The sequence below is a fragment of the Budorcas taxicolor genome, chromosome 6 (assembly GCF_023091745.1).
Source record: "Budorcas taxicolor isolate Tak-1 chromosome 6, Takin1.1, whole genome shotgun sequence".
In the NCBI taxonomy this organism is placed as follows: domain Eukaryota; kingdom Metazoa; phylum Chordata; class Mammalia; order Artiodactyla; family Bovidae; genus Budorcas; species Budorcas taxicolor.
In genome coordinates this window covers 69,150,767-69,172,291 of record NC_068915.1, presented here as the reverse complement: position 1 = coordinate 69,172,291, position 21,525 = coordinate 69,150,767, and the positions used below count along the sequence as shown (strand labels likewise).

Genomic DNA, 21,525 nt, shown 5'->3' with positions numbered 1-21,525 from the left:
TAGTTAGGGCCTGGCTTTTCTTTTGTTTTCTGCCACTCTTCATGGCATGTGGAATTGTAGTTCCTCAAACAATGTTGGAACCCTTACCTCCTACATTAGAAGAACGTGGTCTTAACCACTGGCTGCTGCTGCTGCTGCTAAGTCGCTTCAGTCGTGTCTGACTCTGTACAACCCCATAGACGGCAGCCCACCAGGCTCCCCCGTCCCTAAGATTCTCCAGGCAGGAACACTGGAGTGGGTTATCATTTCCTTCTTCAATGCACGAAAGTGAAAAGTGAAAGTGAAGTTCTTCAGTCGTGTCCAACTAGTATCGACCCCATGGACTGCAGCCTACCAGGCTCCTCTGTCCATGGGATTCTCCAGGCAAGAGTACTGGACCGTCAGGGAAATCCCAAGGCTTGGCATCCTTGGTTCTCCCAAATAGTTTAACACTTATGCATTGACTTTGAAGTTTCCAACATTTTGTGGCTGTTATTTCGTCGGTGGCTTTTTCTTTGTATATGTGGGTTTATTTATTAAAAATACAAAACCTTTCTTTTTCTATTACCTTTCTTGGGTAGTTTCAGTAGGGCTTTAGTGGGCAGCATACGTAGAGATAAATGTTTAATCCACCATCTGAACCCTGAATTCCTGCGATCTTTCTATAATTGAAAATCTGACTTATGAATCTTCAGTTATACTCCATGATCTCACTAGAGTCAGATACAAACTAAAAGGGAATATATGTCTTGTCAGGATGCTTTTTGACTAGGTAAATGAGCAATGTCTTAAATAACAAGGAAAATATATTATTGTTAGAAGGAAAATGCTGCTCCATTCTCTTGTCACAAATGACAGACAGCATTTATGGATGAAATGATGCTTGCCTTTGGAGAACTGAGTGGTTATATCAGGTTTTGCTACAGAACAGAACCTTAGCTCCTGTATCTACTTAAAACGACTTTGGCAATGATGTTTTGGCTGGTGAGAAACTAATTAGAAGATGAGACAATTTTACATACACTTCAAATGACCCAGAGTTTTAAACAGATGTTTCAAGGAAATGCATACCTGTTTAGACAATTTCTTTGTTGCAGCTGTCACAGGCTCTTTTGTACAATAATTATGAAGAATTATGTCCCAGCTGGCAACAGAAATGTACATTGTTTAGCTCAATTTGGAGGAAGTTTGGTGGTAATTAGAGACCCAGTTTTTCTGTTAAGCCTTGAAAAAGGAAACCATCACAGTTGAGAAGACCTTGATGAAAGGCATAGGAGCAGATCACATTCTTCAAGAGGCATGCACTGTAGAGTCTTGAAGGATCATATACGCACACACGTATACATGCAGTCAAAAAAGCTCTAACTCCAAAACAACTTAAACAGAAGTGGAGACGTAGAGAAAGACTGAGGAATAACCTCTACCATAACTTGAAGCCCTGAAATTTAAATTTTAACGTGTCAATAATTGCATGAATTCTTGCTGGCTTCTCCTGGTGTCTCAATAATTTTTTTTAGGATCCCTTTATGAACCTTAACACTATTCCTTTATATCTCTGTAAAGGAATAGTTTTAATATTGAATTTTTCAGTAGAATTATTAAGTTGGTTGGGAAAATGCTTGTTTGAATCTATAATATTTTGCTCTCTTAAAGCAAGTAAGCGAACAAATCTTTGAGTCAAAATTAGAGACAAAGACACACATAAACACTTAAGACTGTATAAAGGTTGATTCTTTTAGAGTCAAATAATTAGTTATTGTTTTGCTTAATGATCTTAAGGCTTTTGTGTAAATTTATGTCTAGTCACTCAAATATACAGAATTTAGAGAAAGCCATATGGATTACCATTATGTATGATAAAAAAATTTCCATTATGTATCTATAGGTTTTATTCTTAGTACCTGGCCAAGAATTTGCTATTTTCCTCCACAAACTCCCAAAGCATAGTAAGTCATTGGAAGCCAAGCATTCAGTGCAAACAGTTTCAGTTTCCATATTTCCTTGCAGGCCAGCCAAGAGCCATCCTAGGCAAGTGCAAAGAAGTCGATTTCTAGAAAATATGAATACATACTTGTAAATATTTTCCTACCCCATTTTTTGAAATTAACATCATTTAACTGGATCACATTGACTTGTGTTTATAAACTAGCTCTGCATTTCATTTTAGACCAAGATGAAATATTCATTCTATTTTTTTTTACCAGCTCCCAATGTGATATTTACAATAAAGAACATCTGGATATTTGCAACTGGAGAAGTATTCATGCTTTTGAAATATGACATTTAATAAATAGTTCTCCTTCCACTGCTAAGTAACTGTCAGCATGTCTCCGATATTTAGGTGTTCTTTTTCATAAAAGCATTTCCTTTTTGTATTATTTAAGACATCTTAATATTGTAGGTAGGTGGTAAAAAAGCAAGTTGGACATCAGGAGGAAAAAATCTAAAATTTGTAATAAATTAGGATAATTATGCCAACATGATTAAATCTTAATGAAGAATAATGGTTCTTTTTCCTCTCTTGGTCAGGCCTTGTTTCAAGTGTGAGCATGATGTTACAATACTGCCCCCTACTGTATAACTTTACTGGGCCCTTTCAAAGGAACATCAAGAAAAAAACAGGAGAAAGTAACTGATGACGGGGGCAAGTATATCTTATTACGTTTGGCATTTTAAAAGCATACTCTGATGAATGGTTTAGGCCCTTCAAATGCAGAAATCTAGAATAATAATAAAATATATACTTTTGTTTCTCAGTTTGTCTTCTTTTGGATTAATGTCTTTGCTGCTCTGTTCCTTTTGTTAAAAAGAGGGAACTTTCCTCCCCTGACATACTTTGAGAGGATTGATCTTACTAGGGGTTTTGTGAATGTGTTTCTGTTTTAATTTGTGTTGGTTTCAAGGAATTTTGCATCTTTGAAAAAAGCACACAGGGTATCTTTGAGGCTGGATAAAGAATGATGCTTTTGTCTATCTTTGGTGTGGCTTTGGTATTTTGAATAATGGGAATGAGTCTTGGAGTAAAATATATCAACTCAACCAATCATATCTTGGAGTTTATCCAATCTTAAACTGTCTGTAAACAACTTTGTATTCTTTTACGTTGAGTAAAGCTACAAATACATGTGAGCAAGCCTTTGGCATGAATACGATTTAGGCTGCCTTTTTGTTTTATTTTTTGAAAAGTTGAAAATTTTCCTCTTTTATGGATACTGGTTTAACAAAATGATTCTGATGACATTTCTTTTGCCAATGCATATTTTCTGACATTAAAATACAAATCAAAAGCCACTTATCATATGAATCATTGTTAAAGTCAGCAGTAATCCACTGCGTAAAATCTCCCTTGGAAGATGCAGAGGCTGGGGGCTTCAACCTGGAGCACATTAAATTAGTTCCAGTCCCTCACGAATGGGCTTCGCCTGGCTTGCTTAGGCAGGCAAAACGGAAACAGGCAGTTTATAACGCAAGGTCGGCTTGAAAAACCAGGGGGTTCATTGGAGGAAGATTTATATCCCCCACTTATATAAACATTACAAATGTGGACTGCAAGTAGGAGGGAAACCTTTATCGAAATCTCTTCAAGAGCTTTCTCATTGTGAGTAAAATGGACAGCTTGCACTGTTGTTTGAAGATACGCCAGGAGTTTGACAATCATCTTTTTCACTGCTTCGCCTGATTAAAACGTAGCATTGTGAAAACTAACCAGACCACCTACTTTTAATTTACTTTCCTGATGAGACTATGTTGGCATAAAAAATGAGTAAAAAAACTCTGTGCCAAAGGAGAAAATAGTCATTCCAGGATTTTTTTTTAAGACAATGTATTTATATGAAGACTTGGGGAAAAGGGAATCTGGATGTCCGTTTATATCACCTCCTAATTGAATATGATTTTTATATATAAACACTATCCTAGATTTCATGTTGTCTTTAGGATTGTAATGGAACACAGATGAGGCTTGAAATATTTGGCCCAATAAAATGAGAAAGGCTGCAAGGAAAGATTACCAGTTGAGATTAGAGTTGCTATTTATTTGATATTTTGCATATGGTGACTTTGAGTCCATGGGCTAAATTTCTGTTTTTCTCTCATTTGTTTTTATCTTAAAAATAACTTTAAGATCTTCAAAATTTCCATAAACGTGTACTTTCCTTTGCCCCATACTTGTTGAACAGGGCCCTAAGATCAAGTTATCTTTTTTCCTTAGGCTTCTTAGCAGTAGCTTCATGGCAAATAACATCACTTCATGGCAAATAGAAGGGGAAACAATGGAAACAGTGAGGGACTTTATCTTCTTGGGCTCCAAAATCACTGCAGATGGTGACTGCAGCCATGGAATTAAAAGACACTTGCTCTTTGGAAGAAAAGCTATGACAAACCTAGACAGCATATTAAAAAGCAAAGACACCACCCTGCTGACAAAGGTCTGTCTAGTCAAAGCTATGGTTTTTCCAGTAATCATGTACAGATGTGAGAGTTGTACCATAAAGAAGGCTGAGCACCAAAGAATTGATGCTTTTGAACTGTGGTGCTGAAGAAGACTCTTAAGAGTCCCTTGGACTGCATGGAGATCAAGCCAGTCAATCCTAAAGGAAATGAGTCCTAACTATTCATTGGAAAGACTGATGTTGAAGCTGAAGCTCCAATGCTTTAGCCACCTGATGCGAATAACTGACTCCTTAAAAAAGACCCTGATGCTGGGAAAGATTGAAGGCAGGAGAAGGGAACAACAGAGGATGAGGTGGTTAGATGGTATCACTGACTCAGTGGACATGAGTTTGAGCAAGCTCCAGGAGTTGGTGATGGACAGGGAAGCCCTGACGTGCTGCAGTCCATGAGGTCACAAAGAGTCGGACACAGCTGAGAGACTGAACTGAACTGTTAGCAGTAGCTACCATTTGATAGGCTTTAGCCACAATCCAGGTAGTGCTGAATCAGTTTTTCTTAGGATTTCTTCACTCTTTCTGAAAGATAGCACATCTGTTTTTAGCATTGTTAGCTGGTTCCAAACATAATGTTATTCTTATACCTTAAAAATCTTAAAACCTTAAACCTATAATCTAAACCTAAAACCATAAACCTAAAAACTTTAAAAATCAGGGCTGACTATAAGAAGCAACACGGTGAAAGTATTTGAAGGACATAACATGAAACCAGGACTTACAGGAGTGTGGGGGTTAGCATCTCAGGAGCTCAGCCCAGAAGGGCCAGCTTGGCTATTTGCCCACTAGGCCTATTAGCTGTGACTGCCATTAGAGGTAAAGGCAGATTTTTGAAAGGGAAGGACAGTGCAGAAGTGGAAACTGTACTTAGATTCAGTGTAAAAAAAATTTTTTTTTTAAAGGCACAGACAAAGCTCTCTGGCCAATAACATAATAATAGAGATAATAATGATCATTTTATGTGTGTGCAGCTCAGTCATGTCCAGCTCTTTGTGACCCCATGGACTGTAGCCCACCAGGCTCCTCTGTCCATGGGATTCTCCAGGCAAGAATACTGGAGTGGGTTGGTGTTTCCTTCTCCAGGTCATCTTCCCAACCCAGGGATCGAACTCGCTTTTCTTGTGTTTCTGGCATTGGCAGGTGGGTTCTTTCCCACTGGCATCACGAGGGAAGCTTAATGATCATCTTAGTGAGTCTCATTTGTTAAGCTCTGATTATACGCCATGTATCACGTACTTCACATGTATCATTATTTTTCATCTTTGCAACAACTCATTTTCTTAAGTGAGGAACCCAGGGTACAGTGGTGCTCAGGTCACACCACTGGTAGTGAAAGAGCTGGTCATTGAAACTGGAAATTCTGAGTGCAGAGCTGTGCTCTTAGCTTACTTAACCATGGCATGACACGTATTGGTTTTTCCTGTTTCGACTTGGAATCCTGTTATTGCCAAGTGCTGTCCAGTTTAAATCCATGGACTTTTTTTAATCAGCAGCTCTATCTGCCCCTACAGCCATGTTACTCAGATGAGTGGCCCTGAGCGTGATAATGAATGGCTTTGTGTTGTGAACTGGGATGGAGGCAGAAGAGATGTAGGGAGACTGTTCAGAGGTTGTCAGGTAGTGATGGAAGAAACTCTTTGTACAGAAGGACTAAGATAAAGGATGATTCTTGTTAATCTGCGGTTAGCCTGTGATCTGTCCTTCCAAACAATTAAGTTATTCTAAATCCATACTGTCTTCCAATGAGGGTTAGAGTTTTACTCAGGAAGACCTCCAGTTTCAAAGATAAGCTGACCTCTACTCAAAGGCAGCAGAACTATTAGTCACTTATAACTATGACTTCATTGGTTGAGTAAAACTTTGTTCTTTGAGAAATTTTATTTATATTCACCTGTAACATAACAAACAGAATGTGTATGTTATTAAAATGGATTTTTATAATGAATAGCAGTCTGCCCTCAAAAATAAGGCATGAAAAAAGAAAAAAGAAAAACAAAAGTAAGGCACAAATATATCACCAGAAATAACACATAATTTTAGGCTTTAAAGAGGTTGTGGTAGATGATAGTGAATTTCTTCTTTACTTCACATAACTGGACAACCCCCTTCCCCCATAAAAAAGGAAACCCAAAAGGTAGAAGCTAACAGTGAAAGCAATGATAAGAGGAGGAAGAGAAGAAAATGGAGAAAACCCTCCTAACTACTAGTGTTAATCTGTGAAATAAGATGTGTGGTCTAGAGGGGGTGGAAGAAGAAACAAAGATGGACCTATCGCACTTACAGTATTTAAAATGAAGGAGGTGATCAGTAGAGAAACCAGAGTTGTAATACAAATGTCTGATATCTGGATATGTGTGGTTATATTTCGGGAAAATGGGGTAGGGATGCAAATGAGCTAAATTCTAGTCTTTCATGGTAGAAAGTCAATGTAATGTAGGAAAAAGGTGATCTATAAAAAAATAGTATAGATATAACATGTTATTTAATGATTTGATGGTGATCTCCAGAGAAACCAAAACCAAAAATCAGCTCAAAGTGGTTTCCTTTAGCAAGCAGGAGCGGACTTGGGAAGCAGTGAGCAGGAGGCTGTTGTTTTCCATTTCAACCCCTTGAACTATTTGAATCAAATCTTATGAACCATATTCATGTTTTACTTTGATAAGAATAATTCTTTTAAGAGAACTTCGATTAAGGGACTTCCCTGGTTTAGATTTCTGGTTGTTAAGATTTTGCTTCCCGTGCAGGGGACCTGGGTTCCATCCCTGGTCAGGGAACTGCTGTCCCACATGCCACACAGCCAAAAAAACAAAAACAAACCAAAAACAAACCAAAAAACCCCCACTTGATTAAAAACAAAAGAACACTCAAGAGTCTACATTTTTTAAAAAGAAAGAACAAAATATTCCCTCATGTACTTCATTACACTTTTCTTTGTCCCCTTAAGCAGGGGTATGAAAAATTAACTACCCTTACTTAGTTTTGTTTAGTCTCAGAAGTTCTCTTTGTTGGTAAGGTGAAGGTTTCCAGAAAAGACATTTTTCATAATCTGGTTAATTAGGCCAATGTTGTTGATGACTAAATAAACCTGACCAATGACCTGTAGACCATTTTGATTAATTTTCAATCCCAAATTACTGAGACTCATAGATTTAAATGATGGATATAGTGACATGACGCCTCAAGGCCTTTCTTAGATTATGTTTGCCTTTTCATTACCGCTACTGGAATAGATTAGTATTCTGGAGATCTGTTTCTCTGTCACAGATAATCACAGCAACCTTGACTGTCTGGAATCTTAAAGCTGGTTAACCACTTATAAAACCCTGTTATGCTCACTTTGGAGGTTGATAATCCTGGCTCATTACATGCCTTTTAATGCCAGCATTTGTCTTAAGTTTTCTTCACAGACTAATTTTGTTCATGTTTTATATCGTCATTCCTAGATAGACTCTTTTGGTCATGTGTATAGTTCCTGAAAACGTTTTTTGGCTGACCTGATTTGACCTTGAAGTTATCTTTAGTTCTCAGGAAATTTAGTTCTTTCCCAGTTTAGCAATCTGACAAGTTAAATGTTATTTATGCTTATAAAGTTCCTTAAAAGGAGATGGTTTTCAGTATATATAAATATATATTTGCATTTCCTGAATTTGTAGTCTGAGGCCTACTAATTTCTTTTGTGCCATTAATCATGACTAGAAGATCAAGCTTTCTCTGTGTACCAACCTCAAACATTCATGTAAGATGCGGTTGTTTTATAATATTTTTAAAATGTGCCTATCCTAATCATGGATTCATGTTCACTATGCGGTGACATCACTTCTCCATCGAGCACTTTTATACTTTTGTTCCATTTACTCATCACAACAACCCTGTGAGGAAGGCAGGGGAGGAGTCGTCATCCCCACGTCATAGATGAGAACGAGGGAAGATGAGTGATTTGTATACAGTCACATAGTCAATGTCAAAGAACAACTCAGTGCTCTGGCCTTGACTTCATGGTACTCTGCAGCAGGATTTAAATCTAGGGTTTATGCTGAACGTCAACAAGGGGATGTGTTGGACTTAGGGGCCAGGCAGGTGATGTAAACTAGGTGGAAGACAATAGGGAGCCGTGGGGAAAGTAGTGGCCCTAGGAGGAGATGCCCAGCCTCAAAGGAACAGTGACTCCTCATAGATTCTCCTTCTATTCAGTAGTTGCACCTCAGTGTTGCTTGAACTTGTGGATTTTTAAGAGAAGTTGGAAGTTTGAATATTTGGGGGGAAATTTCCTAATTTTCGAATACCCTTCTTCCTAAATAAAACATTTGATTTCCGGGGCCTGTAGCTTGGGACCCCTGACATAAATCCTGCTCTTCTTCTGTCTACGCATTTGGAGCAGCCAGAACTGAGGCCACCCCTGGCACTAAACTCTTCTTTCCACACATCACGGGTGGTGAACTGGAAAGGAGACCACAAGAGAGGTGTTCTTAGAACAGGGTTGAAGAAAGGAATGGCAACCCACTCCAGTATTCTTGCCTGGAGAATTCCATGGACAGAGGAACCTGATGGGCTACAGTCCATGGGGTTGTACAGACTCAGACATGACTGAACACCTAACACTTTGGGACAAGGAAAGTTATGGGCAGTGGGTGTGGGACCTTAGGGCATCTAGGAAACCCATTCCCAAAGGACGTTTTTCAATTTTCCTATAGTAACCCCTTTCTGGAATTTCAAAGTACATCTCTATTGCTTTCTATGACCATGCCTTACCTATTTCTGTTAAGAAGCCAAATAATCATGCCTATGTTTGATGTATGTAGGAAAAAATGATTCATGAATATTTTCAAACTTGATTTTTCTGCTAGCAAATATTGCTTAACTTTTATATTTAATACTGTTCTAGATCTAAAGCAAAGTAAATGTATACCTTATACTTCTTGAATGTCACTATAGTTTTTGTGATGACATATTTTGGTTCTCAAATAATTTTATATATTTTAATTTCTATAATGTCAGGGACCTTTTCATTGCAACTCTGGTTTTAAAAATATTTAAGCAACTCTCTGGTTTCAACTTCTGGAAGAGGTCACATATATACCTGCTATAGTTTATTGGATTGGAAATTATTCGTATTTAATTTAATTTGAATCAGAGCATTTAATAACCCAGTTGTGGTTTTATTGTTTCATATTTTCATTCATTTATCTAGCATCAATTATTTCCCTGGCATTGGGGGTTCAAGATAGAACAAAGACCACATGAAATCTTTGCTCTCATAGAGTTTATCTTCTAGTGTGGAGAAAATGAAAAAGGATAAAGAATATAAATAGGTACATTATGTAGTGTATTAAAAGGTGATAAATGCTGTGGAATAGGAAGTGTTAGTGGTGGAGACGTTTGTAATTGGAAATAGAGTGGTCAGGAAGACCTCACTGAAGTGATATCTGGACAAAGACCTAAAGAGAGATAAGGCAGTAAGCCATATAGATCCTGTGCAGGCAGCAGTTACAGAAAAGCAAAGGTCCTGAGGTGGGAGGTGCCAGACATTTTTCAGAGAAGACCTAGCAGCCCTGTGTGGCTAGAAAAGAGCAGGCACGGGAAGGATGTGAGGTCACACAGACCCTGTAGGACCTTGTAGACTGTGGTCTAACACACCACACACACACACACACACACACACACTCTCTCTCTCTCTCTCTCTCTCTCTCTCTCTCTCTCTCTCTCTCTCTCTCTCTCTCTCTCAAGTATCTGTCTCCACTAAAATTCCAGAACTGGTTCCCCATTTAATTAAATAGAAAAGGCCATTGACTGGGGATTATTTTCCATGATTAAAGTGTTTTGTGCCAGTTGAATGTCAGGCTAAAGAGAAGATGAAGAATAGGTTGACTGATTAAGTGTTGGGTTGCAAAACCAGAATCTCTAGTTTCCCTTACGGTATTAGACATCTCCTGTGTATTTTTATATATGTCATTCACTTTTCAGCAGATACTCACTGAGTGATGTTATGTGCCAGCCACTGGACAAAACTTTGGAGTAAGTAGTGTTATGTATTCAAGGGTAGAACCAACGTCCTAGTGATGGTTTCTAGTACAATGAAGGTTACACAGATGTGCTGGGCAGTAGCATAGTCTAACCTCACCCAATCTATTTGTGTGTATGTCTAAAGGTGGTTTAGGTAGCATCATGGACTGAATGCTTGTGTCCGCTCACAGTTCGTTTGTAGACAGTAAAGAATCTGCCTGCCGTGCAGGAGACCAGGATTCGATCCCTGAGATGGGAAGATCCCCTTGAGAAGGGAATGGCAACCCACGCCAGTATTCTTGCCTGGGAAATCCCATGGACAGAGGAGCCTGGCGGGCAATAGTTCGTGGGATTGCAAAGAGTTGGACATGACTGACGAACACACACACACACACCCCCTTGGTATGATAACATTGACAGATGGGGCCTTTTGGAGGTGATTTGGTTTAGATGAGGTCACAAGGCTGAGATCCTCATTGTGGGATTAGTGCCTGTACTAGGAGAGGTTATGCTCTCTCCACCGTCTGAGGACACAGCCAGAAGGCAGCAAAGTCTGAAAGCCAGGAAGAGGACTCTCCCCAGAACCTAAGCATGTGGCACCCTTCAGAGGTCAAGCCTTCAGAACTGTGTGAAATAAATGTCTGTTCTTTAAGCCATCCAGTCCATGGTATTTTGTGAAAGAAGTCCCATTTGCTCTACTCCTGAAACTAACACAACATTGTCTAACAACTATACTCCAATTTTTTTTTTTTTTAAAGAAAGCTGCCCCTGCTGAGATAGGTAGAGCCGCTGGGGAGGGAGACATGACTGTCCAACCTCCCTTTCCCTGTATTTGTTATCTCCTTTTGGTTTCATTTGACAGAAATCCAAATCAAATGATATGAATGGCTTCAGGCACGGTTTGACCCAACTTTTAAAAATAGTTTGTTACAAGTCTGTTTCTCTCTGTTTCATGGATCTACTCCCTTCTTTATTTCTTAGGTGGACTGCAAAGTAATGACAAAAATGTCTTCAGCAATAAGTTTATATTCTTTGCATGGAAGCTAGGGAGGAAAGAATATGCTTCTTTCCCAGGAGCTTAAAGAATTCTTATTCTTTAAGAATTCTCAGTTCTTACTCTTATTCTTAATTCTTGCCCCAAATGATCCTCACTTGGGTCTGTGGCTGCTGAATATTCATTCTGTCTAGGGGAATGAATTATATTGCATGACCATTCCTGGGTTACTCATTAGTTCCTGAAGTTAGGAAATGAGGTCAACTCCACCATATGGGCCAAAATGTGAGAAGTACTCCTCCAGAGGAAACCTGGGTGCTCTTAACCAGAGAAGGAGCAGTGAATACTGGGCAGAAAAAACAAATGACCAGCCTACCTGGGATAGACAGTGGATAGCAATTTAAATAGCTATTTACTTAGTCTTTCTCTCTGTCTCCCCAACCTTTTTTTTTTTTTTTTTAACATTTTGTGTTCAAGATTTATTTTGCTAGATGAAATTAAGAATCTTCAATTGATCTAGTCTTTCATTAGTTTTAAAAAGGCACAAGTGAATACCGTAGGACTTACTCTGAATTCTTGAGACTTTTGTTCAATATTAAATGTAAGAATGAATCAATGTCCAACCTAGTTACACAATCTGTGCCTGCTCCCTCCCTTCCATGCAGGGTGGTGGGGGTTAAATGTATTTGTATTCACACTCACTTCATTCTGAGTAAGGCCTTTCTTAGATTTATTATGAAGTTGGAAAGCCACACTAAACACACACACACACACATACACAAAGATATGCCCCATTTTTGAAGCATGAGGACCTTCTCCTTTTGCCTATTTCTAAAATGATTGAACTGATTTTTTTCCCCTTAGTTGTGACCAAGCATTTGACCTGTCAGCCGAGAGGTCCCTTTAAATTTGCAGAAAGCAATGAGTTATAGCATAGATAAACACTCACTGAAGTGTTTCTAGAATTATAACCATACAGATCACTAAATCTTTCATAATTAATGTTTGTTTTTATTGTTTGTTCTCTTTGCTGCTGAGTAAGCATGAGATTAAGGTTTTAACTTTATCCAGTACTGCTTAGTTGTGTTTTGTTTTGTTTTACCCTAATGCCATTTAACCATTAAGCATGTGATGGTCCCTTGAGTTATTTTGGTATTTAATTGAACTTTTGCACTGAATTACTTGAATTGCTTATATATGCATAGAACCTATAGGCTGATTTTCATTCTTGTATGCCCATTTCAAGGAACACAGGGCAGCCACTATTGATTGGTGGTGATGAATACCATCTAACATGAAGGGTCTCTGATAGGACTGGACTGTCCCCTAATGGTAAATTTTTTTCTTTTGAAAAAGACAGTTTTTATTTTCTTGATTTGTAAAAATATAGTCATTATAAAAATATGTTATAGCTTTCCAAAGCCACCTAAAATTTCATTATCTAGAGATATTTGACATTAACCTCTTGGTATATTTCCTTTCAAACCTTTTTTTATGTCTGTGTACACATGCACACATACATACACACACATCTTCTTTTATGGTTTCTGTTTAATTAAAATAGAATCATGTAGTAGTGCTGTTATAGCATTTTTTTTCATTAATGGTATTAAATATCTTCCATGAGATCACATTATTCAGTGTTGTAATTTACTATTACATTGTAATTTACTATTCTCATCCAGTTTTCACTTACAAGCAAGCATTCAGTTTATATATTTGATGATTTCTTTATTAAAAATACCTGGTTTCCATGGTCAAAACATGCATACATTTTAAGACTTTTGATGCTCTTTGGCAAAACGGTCTATAGAAACCTGCAAATTTAAACTCTTCACAAAGCTCTGTAAGCATGACCATTGCTTCATACCATCATCAGTATTGCTGACTTAATAAGCAAAACTTATATCTCATTTTAACTAATGACCTTCAATTACTTAATTAAGGTGGATATTTTTTCATGTTTGGTCATTTTACTGTTGTTGTTGAGTCGCTCAGTTGTGTCTGACTCTGCGATACCATGGACTACAGCACACCAGGTTTCCCTGTCCATCACCAACACCCACAGCTTACTCAAACTCGTGTCCATTGGGTCGATGATACCATCCAACCATCTTATCCTCTGTTGCCCCTTTCTCCTCCTGCCTTCAATCTTTCCCAGTGTCCGGGTCTTTTCTAAGGAGTCAGTTCTTCGAATCAGCTGGCCAAAGTGTTGGAGCTTCAGCTTCAGCATCAGTATAATGAATAGTCAAGACTGATTTCCTTTAGGATTGACTGAATTGATCTCCTAGGAGTCCAAGGGACTCTCAAGAGTCTTCTCCAACACCACAGTTCAAAAGCATTAAATCTTGGGCGCTCAGCCTTCTTTATGGTCCAACTCTCACATCCGTACATTACTGCTGGAAAAACCATAGCTTAGACTATATATTTCATTGTATTTATTCATATTTTGTGAAATGCTCAATTCAGCTTTCCTATTTTTTTTTTTCTATTAGGGTTTTACTCTCCTTGTTAATTTGTTAAAGTTCTTCCTATATTTGGAGAAGGAAATGGCAACCCACTTCACTATTCTTGCCTGAAAAATCCCATGGACAGAGGAACCTGGCGGGCTACAGTCTAAGGGTCGAAAAGAGTCAGACTTAACTGAGCTACTAAGTTCACAGGCTTTCCTACTTTTTTTCTGTTAGGGTTTTACTCTACTTGTTAATTTGTTAAAGCACTTCATATATTTAGGATATCCATCCTTTTTCATCCTGTGTATTATTTAATATTCATTTATTTGTGAGTACTCTTTTTTAGACTACAAAGATTATTTTCATGCAGCCACATCTGAGTCTTTTCCTCTGTTGATTTGCTTTTAAACATGTATGGAAGACACTGTGTCAGACATTGTGGTATGAACTTTACAGTCATTATCTTATTAATTCCACCTTGTGAACTGTATGAGACTGGTATTATTATCATCCTATTTTACAGTGAAGAAATTGACTCTACAGATGGCATCCTGGGAACTGAGTCTGCAGCCTGACTCAGAGCTGGCCATCTTCACCATTTATTTCATTCCTCTTTTGCTTGCTTTTGTTTTTTTGGTGTCATGTTTAGAAACATGCCTTCCACCTCTTAAGATTATGTAAATGTTCCGTGATTTCTTTTAGTGTAATTATGGTTATATGTTTACCTTTTATTTAATTAAATGCTTTATCCTATTATATCTGGATCTCTTCTGTCCTCTCCTCAGCAGACACAGAGAATAATTGCTAGTTGCTGTGTATTCATGACTCTTTGTTTCTAAAGTGGCTGCTAAATTCTTTCCTTCTTTCTTCTCCTATTAATGCTAGTGCTAGTTCCATCAGCGTTTGCTGGGCATGTACTTTGTGCAAGAATTCTCCATTAGTCACCATAGGTATACAGCAATGAATGAGAAAAAGTCTGCCTCTCCGACAATTTGTGACGTAATGGCGAGAAGAAGAGCCATACATAAAGAACTCTTAAGGTGATCTATGGTAAATCTTACAAAAGAGAGGCAAATAAAATAGTGGAGAGGGGGAGGTAGACAAAATTTGACTTGGTGAGCGGGGTAGGCATAATTAAAGAAGAACTTGTGAGCAACTGAAATTTAAATCAGACCTCAAAGGATAGGAAGGTCCCAGACTATAAAATGAGGATGATAACAGAACCATTTCATAGACCCGTTTTAAAGATCAAACAAATAGCATGCAAAGAGTGTGGGACAGCACCTGGTATGTTGTTAAGAGTTGGGTCATTGTTAAGCATCGTCTTCTTGATCACAGCTTGAGCAAAATCTTGAAAAAAAAATGCTGATTCTAGAATAAGTCCAACCTTGTAGATTTGTATTTATACTTTAGAATATCCCTCTTTATTTTTCTCTGTTAGTAGTTGCTGATTTGTATGTTTCATAATTTTCTACCTTGCTTTCACAAGGCTATTCATGTTGCATTTGGAGGGGAGCAAATAAATTTGAAGGAAAATAGATATAATTAACATGGAGCCAGTTTTATTAACTTTTATGTACCATGCTTTTATTTTGAAAAATATTCATTCATTACAAATTAACCTTAGACTTCTGTTTAATTAAGAGAGTCTAACGGTCTCACTCAAAGATTGTAATCACAGTTAAACTGAAGTATTTTCAGTTATGTGCCTGTGTGCATGCACGCACAGTGTAACTTATTCTTAGTAACTAAAGCAGGAAGTTTAAATTAAAGTATTGGAATTATTCAAGTTTAATGTAGGCAATTAATAGAGTTAAAAACCGTGTTTGATACCTTTTCCTTTCGGCGACTTAGGTGCCTGGAGGACTCTCCCAGTTGGAGGTAGGCCCCTGCCAGAGAACAATAATCAGCAACAGAAACCAGAAAGCAGGAAATTTGAAACCCAGAATGGGAATTTCAGAGCAGCAGTGTACAGCAGTCTGAAGCCTGGGGCCAGGACTACGTCAAATGATTTTGACTGTTAGACCTTTCTCATGTCACCTTGAGAATAGAAGCCAGTTCCAAGCCTTGAGGACAGCCTACAGGCAGAAGATCAGTGTTGGTGGACTAAAGGCTGGGCTCAGCTGTTGATTATCTTTAATGTTTATGGAACACTTGGATGGGACACGGTGAGAAACCAGACTATCTGCCTTACTCTTCTCTTCTCTCCGTTCATACAGATCATCAGAACTATCCCTTCCTTCCCCATTAGGACCAGTTGTCTTTGTACATGTGTGGAGTTGGAGAGAAAAATAGAACTACCACTAGTCCAGATGGTACCTTAATAGGAATAAGAAAAGGCCTTTATTTTTTTTTTTTTTTTGCTTTTTCAAAAAGATTTATTTATTTTTTAATTGAAGGATAATTGCTTTACAGAATTTTGTTGTCTTCTGTTAAACATCAACATGAATCAGTCATAGGTATACATATGTTTCCTTAAGACATTCCACTGCTTCTGCTGGAAAATTTTTATAATCAATACACAAATCTATGATGTCTATAATTTTAACTGTGTAAGTATACAGTAAATGTGCATGTAATCTAAATGTACAGTGTACAGCCGTATGGTACTGCCCTGGGGAGTAAAGACTGCAGATTGGGAGAGAAGAGAGAAAAATGATAAAGGCCATTTTGAAGACACTTTCCCCCTTGTAGTCATTTATCCTCCCACATAACTTCACCCATTCTGTCCTCCACGAAAGATGTAGTTGGCATTTTGGATTTGGTTGTGTAAGTCTGCCATGGGCACTGAACAATATTTAGTGCCCCTGGCCCCGCTTTCCACCTTCACACTAAAACTGTAGTGCTCCCCAGGTATTCTGCCAGCCCATCCCCCTGCTCCCATTTCTAGATGCCCCTGAGATGGACAGTGTCATTCAGGTTGGGAACCTCTGCTCTGGTTTCATGGTACTAATCCTCCATTCCTGAAGATTTCAAAGTTGCCGTGCGTAAAGGCTCATCCTTCACGTCACCTCCTCTGTGAATATTTCTGGTCTTCTCTCTGGGTATAATTGACCCCTCCTGTGTGCACTTTATGTTGCCACTTATTAGGGCAAATACTAGTCTGCATGTGGTTGGATTTGAGGATTCCTCTTTCTGTCTCCCCCTCCCCATTGGACTTTGAACTATTTGAAATAAGGGATAATGTTGACTTCCTGGAATCCATAAAGTCTAAGACAGCCTCTGCGTCTCCCTGGGAGGTTTTTCTCTCTCTTCTCTACCAGGTCAGCTCAAATTTTTAAACTTTAATTTGTGAAAGCATTTTGCATAACAAAGAGCTACTTGAAATCAAATAAGAATATTGTGTATTATAATTCAAAGTACATTAAAAATTGGAAATTGCTTCTCTAATTTATCTAAAATGTTAGTTTCCTATTAAGACCAGTATTTTTAAGGATACCAGTCTGTTGGTTTGCTAGTGCCAAATATTGTTTTAGGTCAAAATTGCCATGATTCTCCTACATAAGGGAGTAGGATCATGGCAATTTTGACCTGAAGCAATATTGTATTAGCAAACCAACAGACTGGTAAGGGAGTAAGATTAGAAAAGAAAATGGCAACACACTCCAGTGTTCTTGCCTGGGAAATCCCATGGACTCAGAGCCCGCTACAGTCCATGGAGTCACAAAGAACTGGACATGACTTAGCGACTAAACAACAACAGGGGAGTAAGATAAGATGTTTTGTAATATGGTTCTTATATAGGTTCTTGTCTTAAACTTAATATTGCAAAGGATTATTTTCAGAGATATTTCATTATTGTTCATACTTCCCTTTGGATTATGTGTCTCTCTGATTCAGCCCTAAGTCAACTGCTGTGACCTGAGATAACACACTCTGTGAGTCAGTTAGCAATTAGTAATGTTCTCTGGCTTCTATTTGGGGAGGGCATTTTTATATTTCATTTTACTTGTTTTAAAAGTGTTTTCTCCCCCTGATGAGAGATGAGTCAAAACCATCTCAATAAAACAAGCTACAAAGAGAATGCTTGCTCATCAGGAAAGCTAAATCTCCTGTAGCTGGTAGAAAGACTGTTTCATGGGCAGCCTGATTATATTAGAGCAAGAAAAAACTTCTGCGTGAACTCATGATAACAAATGAAGATTGTTCTTTCTGCTTAGCACTGTTGCCATTTGACATGAAGCAAATAGTGAGTACAAAAATGAGGTGTTGATGAGCTGAGTTCCCTGTTGCCAGATATTTGCTTCAGGGCAGTGCACCAGCCATCTGGAAAGGCCTTTGGACTCACAAGGCAGATGATGGTTCAGTTCATTAGGATACATATTAGGCAGCTATCATAAACAGACTCTAAAATATAGTAGACAGAAGCAAGATAGAAATATCGCTGTCTCTCACGTAAAATTCTCCATCAGTGGTCTAGGACTAGTAAGACAGCTTCTTGGTGCTGGGGGCCCAGCTATCTTCCATTTGGATGTTTTGCTGTGCACACTTCCATTTTGTGATTCCAAATGGCTGCTCTCACTTTCACAAGCATTTCCTTATCCCATAGATAAAAAAAAAAAATAGGCACTGAAAGGTAGTGGTGGGTACAGCAAGTTCCCTTTAAGATCATGACCCAGAATTTGCACCTGTCACCACAGTTCACCATCCCACACCCCTCCACCCCTTAGTTACAGGGCAATACCTAGTTGCAAGGGAAGCTGGAAAATGTGGTTTCTTTCTAGGTGGCTAGGCACTGAGCTAAAGGGGTGGTTTTATTACCAGTTAAAGTGCTAAGTCTCTTCAGTAGTGTCTGACTCTGCAACCCCATCAACTGTAGCCCACCAGGCTCCTCTGTCCAAGGGATTCTCTAGGCAAGAATACTGTAGTGGGTTGCCATTTCCTTCTCCAGGGGATCTTTCTGACCCAGCGATTGAACCCATGTCTCCTATGGCTCCTGCATTGAAGGCAGATTCTTTACCACTAAGACAAGTAAAGAGGCAACACCAGTGTGGTAGGAGTGGGAGCATTTCTGTGTTGGCTGAAAGATCTGCTGGTCAAGGTAATAGTCACATTTTCTGTCTAAGGTATCTCAGTGGTTCATCCCCAAAGCGCTCCAAGGAGAGCTCTCAGGAGTTTTTGAGCAATGTATTTCAACTGTATTTTTATATTCCATCAGTTCATGGAAATAAATTTCCTTTCAGCATTATCTGTATTTTCAGATTACTAATTTAAAAGCATATATTTTTTTGACTTGATAAAATGTATTCTACTTATGCTTTAAGGTGCAGACTTCTGAAAAACTTGTTTGGAGCTAGGACATGTTTTTAGTTTACTCTGTTATTTAATTTAAACCTGAGTATTCAATGAAACATTTTTATTGTGGTACATTCAATTATTGTCTTTAACATTGAAAGGTCTTTCCCAATTGATGTGCCTGTTCTGTAAAATATTATATTGAATAAATAGAAATAGTTGAAAATGGGCTATTGTGTGGAGGGTAGAGAGATATAAAGAATGGAGCTGGCAAAACAACGTCACTATGGTTATAATTCACAGCCATGGTGATAGATTATTAGTGAATAATGAAGGAAGCCAAGAACTTGGGAGGTATAATGATTCTATAAGCATCATGAGATTGCTAAAATGGAACCAGAAACCTTTGAAATCCACTTGTGTAGTGATCCCATTTTATAGATAAGAACAGTGCCTAAGTATCTGTCCAGAGTCACTGGGTGGGGCAGTTGTCTTCAGTTCAGTCGCTCATTCGTGTCTGACTCTTGGCGACCCCATGGACTGCAGCACGCCAGGCCTCCCTGTCCATCACCAACTCCCGGGGTTTACTCAAACCCATGTCCATCGAGTCAGTGATGCCATCCAGCCATCTCATCCTCTGTCGTCCCCTTCTCCTCCCGCCTTCAGTCTTTCCCAGCATCAGGGTCTTTTCAAAAGAGTCAGCTCTCCGCATCCGGTGGCCAAAGTGTTGGAGTTTCAGCTTCAGCACCAGTCCTTCCAGTGAACACTCAGGACTGATTTCGTAAATGCTCTTCAGTTTCTAAACCTGTCGTAGCCCGTAGTCTGCTAAAATATTCCATGGAGGCAAATTTTCAAAGATACCAAAGTTTCTAAATAAAAGGCTTTTTTCACTTTAAGTCTTTTTTGGGGGCCGGGGTGGGGGGCGGGAGCGGGGAGAGACAGGGCATAAATAAACTAACTGTAAATATAAATCTGATTCATGGCAATATTTCAGTTAACTTAGGAGTTAATTTTGGTGTACAATAAATGCTAAAAAATGCAAAGATTTCAGAAGAACATAATTATCATGTGAACTCATTAAATTACTTGCAGATTAAACCAATTATTCAGTTTCACTCCATGTGCAAATGAAAATTTAAATTTAGATGGATTTTGGAGCATTTATATTTGGATAATTTGGAAAATATTCCAGTTTTGTCTCTCCAGTGAATTTGTACATCCAATTTCCTAGTCTCTTAAAGAGGAAATTAAAAAATTCAAATGAAGCTATAATATTTTAGCTTACACTGCTTTAAGAAATAAAATTTATTTCTGTGCTCATAATATTTTCTTTTTACTCAACTGGAAAATTACTAACTCTAAAATGGTTTGAAGTGTTTTCTATTTGTTAGGTACCTTATGCATTCCTGAATTTCAATTCAAATTCCTGTGGAATTCTATGGGGATGACTAAATATATGCAGCCGTTGTTGGGGAAGAAAGCTTGGTGTGCAGTCAGCAGAATCTGAAACCCCACAGTAAACTGAAGTTGGAGCTGAGTCAGACTTTCTGTAGTCAGTGTGGTACAGTGGTCGGTCACAAACATGTGTGATGGCCATCAGCGCTCACAGCACAGGCAGCAACATTTACGTGGATGATATGGATCTTTATTATACACAGAAACATTCCATGCCAAATATACTGAATAAAAGGCATTTCTCTTGACGGAGAACAAGAGTGATAGGGTATAGGGACTGTTTCTTATTAACAGATACTTTTCACTTTGTGGTGAATTTATTGTTCCTTTCTCCTGCCCTAAGACTCTAACAAAATGAGGAAATAAGCCAATTTCAGATTTTATTACTGTGAGTCTCAGTTTAGTCTTCCTAGTGGCTAATTTAATCACTTAATTGGCGTATAGAAGAATAGAGTTGATTTATTCAACCATTGTTCTCTGAACAGTTTAGGGTATGCTCAGCAGTATAACGGGCTTCCCTTGTGGCTCAGCTGGTAAAGAATCTGCCTGCAATATGGGAGACCTGGGTTTGATCCTTGGGTTGGAAGATCCCCTGGACTAGGGAAAGGGTACCCACTCCAGTGTTCTGGCCTGGAGAATTCCATATATAGTCCAGTGGGTCGCAAAGAGTCAGACATGACTGAGTGACTGTCACTTCACTTCACTTTGGCGATATAATAGGAGCTCATACACAGAGATGACTGGTACTCAGGACTTTGACAACGTTATTTATCCCTTGTATATCCAGACTTCGTTATTGCTGTTGAGACATCTGTAGTCTCTGTAATGTCAATTCCTTTGACTGTAATCCATTTTCCTTTGACTTTCCAGATTTGTGGTTTTTTGTTTTGTTTTTTTTGTTTTTTTACAATTTTATTGTACTGTTACAGTGTCTGATTATGGCTCTCTTTCTATTTGCCCTGCT

The 21,525-nt window shown here is 38.4% G+C and overlaps 1 protein-coding gene across 1 annotated transcript in view; it reads left to right on the top strand.

The window, feature by feature from the left end:
- The window catches only part of SCFD2 (sec1 family domain containing 2), a 397,018-nt gene that overhangs the window by 105,064 nt on the left and 270,429 nt on the right, over positions 1 to 21,525 (top strand). The window lies entirely within an intron of this gene.